Source organism: Canis aureus, chromosome 27, assembly GCF_053574225.1.
Source record: "Canis aureus isolate CA01 chromosome 27, VMU_Caureus_v.1.0, whole genome shotgun sequence".
Classification (NCBI taxonomy): Eukaryota; Metazoa; Chordata; class Mammalia; order Carnivora; family Canidae; genus Canis; species Canis aureus.
Genome location: NC_135637.1, coordinates 4,648,673 through 4,658,576, shown reverse-complemented (window position 1 = coordinate 4,658,576; position 9,904 = coordinate 4,648,673). Strand labels below are relative to the sequence as shown.

The following is a 9,904-nucleotide window of genomic DNA, read 5'->3' as shown; positions in this document are numbered from 1 at the left end:
GGCTGCTGCAGTTCAGCAGCGTGCCCCCTTCACCTGAACATCCTGCCCCCTTTCCCCTCTGCCCTGCACTCCCCGCTGGGCTCCGTGTGTTTTCCTCGGGCGAGAACGCCCGGCCCTGTAGCACGGTCCTTTCTGCAGGGACAGAGGCGAGGTGGCGGGATGGGCCTCAGTCCCGCCTCAGGGTGCAGTCCAGGGGAGCTGGCGGCCGTGAGCCCCCAAACCCCGTATGCTTCAGGAACATTCCACACAGAATGGGGTCTGCTAACCCCCGTCCCATGGACGATCCGAAGGGCCCGGGTGAGGCTGTGCAAGGTGGGATGACAGGTCATCGGCTACCTGCCCACCGGCTTCCGTCCACACCAGACGTGAGGAAATCGCTGGCAGGCCGGCTCACAGGTCCCACGGCAGCTCCAGATGGAAACGGAGGCGCCTCGCCTCGGGAGGATGGGATATTCATTAATGTGCCATTTCCATCTGACCCGCTGCTTTCAGCTCCATGGTGTTCTCCGCGTCTGTGCCCTCGCCGAGGCTACTTTGAAGACCCGGTTCTCGGTTGTGGTTTCAGTGCAGGGAGGTGGGGAGCAGGCGCTGGCGGCCCCCCGGGTCCCGAGGAGGGAGCTGCATCGCAGCCAGTTGGCGGCGGCCCCGGCCTGTGGGGAGCTGAGGGCGCGGCAGGCCGGGGCATCCCGCAGAGAAGCGGGTGACTGGGCATCTGGCTGACGGGGAGCGCAGAGGAGGGCGGCCACGAAGCCAGAGCAGAAACGTAACCAGCCCTGAGGAGGGGTCTGTGGGGAGGTGCAGAGGCCCGCGGGCCGGGCCGACCGAGGGCGCAGGGCACCAGGAGTGCAGGTCACATGGTCGCACACGCCGTGACAGGCTGTCGTCATCTGCAGGTGGACGCCCGTGATTTCAAGATCCTCTTTCAACCATGACGAATGTTTCAGAACGAGGTTTGAATCATAGGTTCACTGAGGCGCTGGACGGGGACCCTGGGACCTGCAGTTAAACTGAGACGCCGGAAGACTCGGGGAAGAGAAACAACACACGCAGGGAAGAGAAGCGACAGGACCGCCGTCGTGGTCCCGCGCTGCCCGGAAGCAGCTGCACGCGGCCGGGCCCCAGAGACCCTGCACCTCGGGGCAGCGATTGGCGGGAGCCGGCTGTCCCCGGCCATGGAAAGCCACCTTCTCTGCTGGCACAGGAGGACGGAGGAGCACCACACACACCACACCATAAAGCACGAGGGAACCTGCTGATTTCGGGCCAAGCGGGCTCCGGAGCAGGGCAGAGAGCAGGGCCGAGCCGGCCGGGACAGAATGACGGGCAGTGTCTTCTCCAGGACACGTCCACGCTCTTCCACGGCCGTGCCTCCCCCAGGGGAAGACTCACACGGCCCCACTTAGAGCAGAGGCTTCCCTGCTGCCCCTCGGAGGTCGGGAACCCAGCAGGCGGGACGTCACCACCGGTGTGATGCCCCGGAGCACACGCCCGAGTCTCTGCACTCAGCAGACATTCCAGAACACTCTGCACGCTGACGGCAGAGTGCCCATCATTCTGGGCACACACAGACGGCGCCAAGTCAGGCTGTATCTGGGCCACAGGAAACTCAAGTTGATACTGACACGGTGCATTCTGGGATGTCATGGAATTAAACTAGAAGTCAGTACCCGGAGAATCCCCAAATACCTGGACACTGCACCACCCGGTTCTAACCACCGGGAGTCACACAGCAGGTATCAGGAAATGCTACGTAAATGGTAAAGTATATACGCGTAGTTAACATGTGTTTCTCACGAGCACATGGGACGGGATGCTGCCTGGACGCCCCCAGTTGTGGACGGTTCTCTGGGTGAGGCTACTAGCTCCTTACCTCGCACCACGGCCTTAGAAAGGCCTCCTTATGGGCGACGGAGGCAGGAACAGCTGGCGAGGGGGCTGCACTCAGGAGCCGACCCAGCCCTGGGTCCTGCTCTGGACCACGGGGTGCTGGGCCCATCCTGAGCAGAGAGCAAAGATGCTGCGTCTGGGCTGTCTGGGGACCCCCTCCGCAGGGGGAGTCCGGTCAGGTCTAGGCCAAGCCAACTGTGCTTATCCCTGGCTGGGACACGACTTTGATTCGGACCGCTCTGTGACCGTCTCCCAGTACAAGGTGTGATAATGACCACGCGCGTGCCGGGGCTGCTCGGAGGCTGGCCTCACACAACCTGGTGGGAGGCTTAGGGCGACATGGATCCCTGGGATCTGGGGACAGCCCCGGGGGGGCCCACTGGACGGGTCAGGCAGTTGCAGGGCACAGTCCTCACTACGTAGGGCATGGATGTCCCCGCGGGGTGGCCTCACTCACTGCCTCTGTGACCCCTCACTGAGCAGCCCACGGCCCCCAGCACAACCACCCAAGGTCTGCATCCCCGGCCACCTTACAGCGCCCTCCAGCCCCCAGATGAGGAAGCTGAGGCCCAGAGGGGTCCGGTGACCCTGGTCCACGCCCCAGGTGCCTCTGTGCCTCCATTCCTCTCCTGACACCCGCAGGACCAGAGCAGGGCAGGACGCCTGCTCTGAGGAGGCAGTGTTTCCGGGAAATGCACAGATAGCCTGAGTGGCCCTTCTGCAAGCTGCACAGCCACCTGGGCTCCCAAAGAGGGGTGACTGCACCCAGAGTGGTGTGCTTCCCTCATTGTCCTGCAGACCCCTACCCGGAGGAGGATCCAACGGTCCTCTGGGAACCTCTGCTGGGGCTGGCAGGCCCGCAGGCAGGTGCGTGGGTACCTGGGGCTGAAACGCACCCTGGGCACCCACCCGCACCCCTAGGCTCTGACGGGTGGAGGGAAGAGATGCCGGGACATGTGCCTGGCAAGAACATTCTGCTTTTTAGCTAGTGCTTCCCCTTCTGGGCGTGTCCAGGATCCAAGAGACTGGGCAGACAATGGTCTGTCCAGCATCTTGTTTCAAGGAGCTCGCAGACAAGCTTCCTGTAAATGCTTCATGTCCAGAACAGCTGGGCCGCACAGAGAAGAGGCCGGTTCCTCCCAGTTTAGCGACTCGCCAGAACAGTCATCTCATCCCAAGGGGGTCTGGAAGCTTCACTCCCTCTGTCTTCTGGAAGGCTCTGGAGGACGACTTCCCTTTGTGTTTTCAGGCAGTGGTTCCTCAGCCTGGGGGTGAGGAGGGGGGACTTCTTAAGGACACCGAGTAAAGCCCTTCTCACTTTCTTGTAAGGAGAATAATCTCCTCGGATCTTGGAAACGCATCTGGGCCCCCAGCACCATCCCATGTCCTCCCCGACTCAGTATGGGGGTCTGGACCACACGGACCCCCACCCGTCCTCCCCACGTGTGGGAATTCTGCAGCACACCTGCCAGGAGTGCAGTGAACCCCATGCACTTGACTCAAGCCTCGGCTGGAATCGACTGACTAGTGATTGTGTACTGGACCCTGTGGTGACACCGTGCCCCCCACCCCCACCCCAGGAGTGGGCGCCAGGGTCACAAAACTGGTCTCCACGAGTGAGCAGATCTGTGTGTCTGGGAAGAGCTGAGCTGGAGGTGCTTCTCAAGCCTTCCGGTCCTCACTGCCCAGGTCCTGCACATACCAGCCTCACAGACCTCCAGCCTCGGGAACCAGGCATCACACTGAACCTGGACATTCAGACCCCGACACGATGCCCCGTGGCCGTCACTGCAGGCAGAGGCTTAGTCTGCACACACATGCTCATTGCCTCCAGCTGGCTATCCTGGTAGATGATATTGTCTAAGACGGAGAGGAGGACCTGCACAGATCGGAGCAGGAAATCGCCTTGACTCGGATCCAATTTCTGTTCAGTCACTCGTTCCTGTGTCCTGCGGCGTCACCTGAACACCTGAGAATCACAGGCATGTGTGCTAAGAGCTGGGGTCACAGAGCAAGCGTGAGTTCAGGTGCGTTTCTCCCAGGGCTGGTCTGACTGAACGGGTACCACACACACACACACACACACCGTGAGGACAGTGAGCGGAGTGGACCAGGTGTGGCCTGCAGGCTCGGGAGATGGGGACCTGCCCCGAGGAGGCACCCGTAGAAAGGCAGGGGCCCGCAGGTGATCTGGAATGTGAAGGATGATGGGCATTTGCTGGTGTGGCTGGATCTGCACACAGTCCACTTTCTTCTGGTAACTGGCCCTGCATTTTCCTTGGAGAGCCATCTCCTGAATCGTTCTATGTGGTCAGAGGGCTGGTTCCTCTGCTCAGCTAACATGGCTCTGCGACCCAAGCCCAGCTAACTGCATCATCAGATTCCCCTGCCAGAGTCTGACCTAGTGGGGGACGGAGAGCACTGGGTGGAGCAGTGAGACTCAGCCCTCGATTTTTCACTCAAATGATTGAGAAAGAAGAGTGCTGAGCTTTCTAGAAGATGCACATATTAGTGACACTGTGGTCCAGGAAGCTACCTTGATAGCGCACGGGGAGAGCCTAAGCACAAATGCAGGAATCAGATTTATGAGATGGAAAGGAAGACAAAATCTTGAGAGTGTCACGTGAGCCCCTGGATCGAGCCATGCCTGAAGCCATCGCCCTAGATGTTTTTGTTATATGAGGCAGTAAATTCTAGTTTTTGCAACAGCTGCTTTGCGTTGTGTTTCCGCCACTTGAGACTGAGTTAAGACAAAAATAAATCTGCCTTATAGTTTTCAATGCCACGTCAGGGCCTGTTTGGGAATTGGGAGTTGGAAGAAACTCTCATACTAATAATGAAGTGAAAATAATGAAAAACTTGCTCTGGATCAGCATTTCCCAGAGCTCTCAGTCATTCTGTAAAAAGGGGCCCTACGTTCAAACACAGCCTTGGGAGCTCTGGGCTGACCATGGGGAACCTCGTTCTCTGTTTTCCCGAGGACACTGGTTCACTTAGAGGCTTTTGGAGCTCCTCTGTTTATGAATCTCCAACAGGGAGGGAGAGACACAGCACTTCCCACCCCAGCTGTCCTGGGAGTTTGTTTTGGAGGGCATGCATTGGAAACAGCGTCCTCCACCTGCACACACACACACACACACACACGCACATGCACACACACACACACGTGAATCCTGAAGTAAATCCCTTCTGACTCCAAGTCTGTTTCTGAAAACAACCCACTCTGGCTGCTGGGAAAGTGGCGCGTCCTCGGGGCCTCTGTCCAATCGGCACCCAAGCGCAGCACCTCTCTGTCTCCTCCCCTGCAGGGAGGGGCTCTGGAGTCCCAGCAGAGGGTCCTGAGCTGACATCCATCCGCAGCCACGTACACTGTGCAGAGCCTGGATCCCGGTGCAGAGCTGGTGCCTGAGCAGGTGCAATGAGGGCGGCCCACAAGGTTCCTCTCCATGAGGACACTGGCATCCCTGACCCCGGTCCTGGGAGAACAGAACCCCGGGCTCCATCGAGTGGACACTCCAGGATCCTATGCGCATATACAGCCCAGCTATGGGTTCTGGAAATGCTGTGAATGACCCTGGGAGGGCTGAGACCTCCGTCTCCAGAGCAAAGCAGAAGAGGGAGGATTAGCCAGCATACATTCTTGATGAGTATTGATGCCGGGCATTCACTGATCTAATGAGCCCGATTGCCTCTCTGGAGTCGAACCGTGGGGAGACTTGCAGACATCTGGGCTTGGGGGCCAGTTGGGGAGGGACAGGGCCACACGCCCTTTGCAGCTGCTTATCAGTCAGGGGACGCAGCCCTCCCCCCAGGTCAGCCTGTCTTACCTGCACCGTTTCCTAGAATCCATTCCCCCTGATTGCTCTGTCTAGAACGCCGTCTGCTCTTTGTGGTAGGGACAGTTTCTCACCTGTCCTACCTTGAGCAAAACCTTGGAATTGCAATGAAGGGGAAATGAGGAGCAGAGCCTCCTGGCAAGATGCTAAGATGTCTGGAGTGGAAGCCTCGCCCTGGTCTGAATAGCAGCCAGCCTTGTGCCGAGTCAGAGCGTCTGCTTCCTGGACACATTTTCCCAGCTCGACTGCGTATATGTGGAAAAATCTCCCATGCTAGGATCTGAAGACCATGTGTTTTCCCCTCTACCCTCCTACTGGTGGGTCTTCAGGGACTTGGGAGATAGTTTGTGTAAGGAGGAGGGACCAGATCACACTGTAGTGGCCTGTGTGTCTGGCAGGCAGTGGAGTGGTCCTCTTTGATCTGTGCTGTGGGGCCAGACTCTCTGGCTCAAATGCAGGCTCTGCTGCTCCGTGGCTTGCTGGTGTTGGCCAAGTAACTTTACCTCCATGAGGCTCAGTTGCCTCGGTTGTAAAATGGGGATGACAACAGTCCTTACTGCGAGTGCTCACTGTGAGAACTGCATGAGTAATTTATCATTCCTGGCAAACAGTAAGCACTCAGTGAGTGCTACTGGGAGGATAATGCAGTAGGAGGAAGATTATCATCAGATGTATAGTAGTCCAGGTGATTAAGATCTCCACTGAGTGTTGGTGAATAAGTGAGCTCACTCAACATGTGAGTGGTGGGAAGATGCAGTACGTGAATGTGTGCAAACTTCGTAGCTCAGCTCCTTGTAAATGGAAGCTTCCAGGAGATTGTAACTGTTGAGAATGATGATGGTGGTGATGGTGATGGTAAAGATGATGGTGTGATGATGGTATGACGGTCATGGTGACAATGATGATTAGCATGATGACTGTTGATGGTGGTGGTGGTGATGGTGTTGATGATGTGGGTGATGGTGTGGTGGTCATGGTGACAGTGATGATGAGGATGATGGTGATGATGGTGATGATGTGGTGATGATAATGATGGTGGTGATGATGGTGGTGGTGGTCAAGGTGACGATGATGATGATGATGGTTGTGGTAATGCAGTGATAATGATGGCGATGGTGGTGGACGCCCGAGGAGCCCTCACGATCAGCCGTGGCACATGATTCAGGCACTCCATGCTACTTTGGTGGTTCCCAGAGGGCTGCACCAGCTGCATTACTGACAGAAGAACAGGGAGCACCCAGCCCATTTCATAAAGGAACCTGTTGCCTGGGAGTCCGCACCTCTGCCTGCATCCTGTTGGTCAGAATGGTGCACGGTTCCTGGGAGATGAAGTTCCCAGCTGGCATGACACACCTCCCAAATGCAGTGCCCTGTCCCCTGGAAGGACGGTGCATGTGCACAGTGCTCAGGCATCACCAGAGCCTGAGGGAGGGGAGTCCTCCCTGAGGACACAGCACTCCTGCTCTTACTCTCTGTAAGAGCCAGTATGGGTTTAAAACACTGTGAAAGGCTGGTCTAGAACAAAGCAGACCAATGGGACTGCACCATTATGGAAGAGACCCCCAGGGCTCATAAAGACACATGAAAGCAGCCATCTCACCAACACCCAACCACCCTGGACCCTAATCTAGGACTTGAGCCTCTAGAACCTGAGGAACAAATGTGTGTCGCTTAACCCTCACTCTCTCTGTGGAGTTTTGCTCTAGCGGCCGAGGGACTGAGGCACCCGCCACGACCCCTCGGTCCCAAGCATTTCTGTCTCTGCAAGTCAGCTCAGATGCATCTGGTCCTCTTACAGCAGACAGCAGAGCTCTCCCTGCACCCCGCTGGGGGAGGGGGTCTCAGGGGCAGATGCAGCAGTTCCATAGGGGGCAGGGAGCGCGTGGCCTTCTCCAGGTGGCTTGCTCAGCTTCAAAGGCCTCATGTTCAGGTGCCCCAACAGCACCCCTCCTGATGTCATCCTGCTTCCCTGAACTGATGGCCGTGGGCAATGCAACCTCATTCCGGGTAATCTCTTTCCTGTGTTCACATCCGACCCCCAGCTGACAGCCCACCCTGAGTCATGGGCAGCTCACACACCCCAACCCTCCAGATCATGTCTCCAACTCTCGCATCCTCGCCTCCTGCCTTCCTGGGCTCTGGTATTAGTGCCTACCATGTTTGCTTCCTGAGATACGGACTTTTGTTGTATTGTAGAACAAATACTCAGGTGCCATCTGGAAGGAGACCTGGGACAGCGGACATCCCACCTAGGACCCGTCCTGGGGCCTCCCAGGCCCTGGGTCAGATTCCATCCTCCATCCACATCAAAAGTATCCCAGTCATTGCCTCTGGACCTCCTTCTGGAATGTTCTCTGCAGGAGCTTCTTGCCCATGGGATAAACGGGTTATAAATCACTTATCCCAGACACCCTGGGTGGGATTTCTCCAATGCAGACATTCTGCAGATCACATTCTAACACGTCATTTGATCTCAGTGTAAGAAGAAAGGAGCTGAGCTTCACATCCAGCTTCCGAAGTGACCCTTTGGCCCTTCCATGCCGTGTCCTCTACTCGCACATTCCTGATTTGTTGGAGAGAGCCGGGGCTCCAGTGAGACCGCTGGTGGGCAGAGGGCTTTATGACTGAGTCCTCTGTCACAGTAAAGGGTGAGCAGAGCTCCCTGCATTAACTGTGCCAACACTTCTTGTTTGCAATGGCATTTCTCAAAGACACAGATTTTCCAGTCAAAAGAAAATCTCCTTTCTAATTTATTAAATTGCTTCATAGCCTAGGCCTGACCAAAGGAGTTTATTTATGATCAATATAAGTAATCTCTGTCTGTCTTTCTCTCTGTGTCTCTCAAATGGTCTTCCCCTGGGAAAAATACAGTTTTACTAATACAAACTTCCCTAGCACATCTCCTTGGATGAAAGATTTGTAGACAATGAGCTCCTCAACCAGAGACACGGCCCCCAAGGGGACTATAGCAGCACCACCCAAGGAGGTCATATTTTTATTTCTGAATATTTTCATTTCTGTAAGAGCCAGTATGGGTTTAAAACACTGTGAAAGGCCGATCTAGAGCAAAGCCTGGCTGTAGGGCTGTTAGGAATAATGCCAAATGTTTCTATTTTATTTGCCACAAAAAGTGATCATTTCTACTCACCGTGGAAAGCAGCTTCTAGGAAGCTGCATTCTGCACCACAGAGCTGCCCAGGAGGTCCCAACACGTGAGCCACATGCCTCTGACCCATGGACACACTGACTCCCCTATCTGTCCTTTCCTCTGCTTCATGTTGTGCTCCATGAGCTGCTCTGTGGAAGGGGCTCCCAGAAGCTCACGTTATCAGCCCACATCCGCCTGGCCCTGGGCTCAGGAAAATGTTACGGCTTCTCAGCACCCATGGACCCACTTCCTGGCTCCCTGTGCCCTGATTTTCCTCAAGGGCCCTGCCTCCCCTGGAGCTGACTCTTGTCACCCCGGACCATGCACCTTCTCTGTAGCTGCAGCAATGCCACCAGGGCAGAGAGGACACTGGGACAGGTGCAGCCTAGTGGCTGCTGGATACCTCAGCACCCAATAGCAGTGGCATGCCATCAGGGAGAGATTCTGATGAAGCATCACCAGTCCTGCCCAGCTGCCCTTCCAGGTCAGACGAGCCAGTTTCCTCTTTTGTACAGAGAAGCTAGGGTCAGTGTGCTCCACTTATGTTCAGCAAGTCCTTATGGATGAAGACACGAGGAGAATGCAAGGGTAGATGCCACCCCTGCCACCAGCATCCTCAGGGGAAGCCTGTCCCTGCTGCAGGAGTGACTTGAGCTTGGTGATGTGGCGCCACCTCACCGTCACCCCTAGGAGCCCTGGAAGCCATCCCTGGGCTCCCCAGCGTCAGTGATGGTGATGTGAACCAGGGCAATAACTCCCTGAGGACACAGCACTCCTGCTCTCAACAGAAGGTGTGCGGGCCGCAGCCGAGTTCAGGGGCGGATGGGGACACAGACATGGAAATGTGCTATGACCCGTGGCTGGTTGATGGCCCCTGACTTCATAGAGCAGGTGGCAGGAGGAGCAGGCAGAGGGAGCAGCTCGGGCCACTGGGCCTTGCCGAGGACTGGATGCTCAGGTTCCCTTGGACACCACCTGGGCCCTGAGCTGGTGGCTGTGGCAGGGACTTGGCCCTGTCAGACACAAGTAGGGG

General features: G+C 56.7%; 1 long non-coding RNA gene across 1 annotated transcript; it reads right to left on the bottom strand.

Moving 5' to 3' along the window:
* Positions 1-2,568: 2,568 nt before the first annotated feature.
* LOC144299689 (uncharacterized) lies at positions 2,569-8,324 on the bottom strand. Its single transcript, XR_013366352.1, has 3 exons — positions 5,715-8,324; positions 3,767-3,856; positions 2,569-3,152 (listed from the first exon to the last, which is right to left on the bottom strand). It is a non-coding gene; the product is annotated as an uncharacterized LOC144299689 (long non-coding RNA).
* Positions 8,325-9,904: the final 1,580 nt, after the last annotated feature.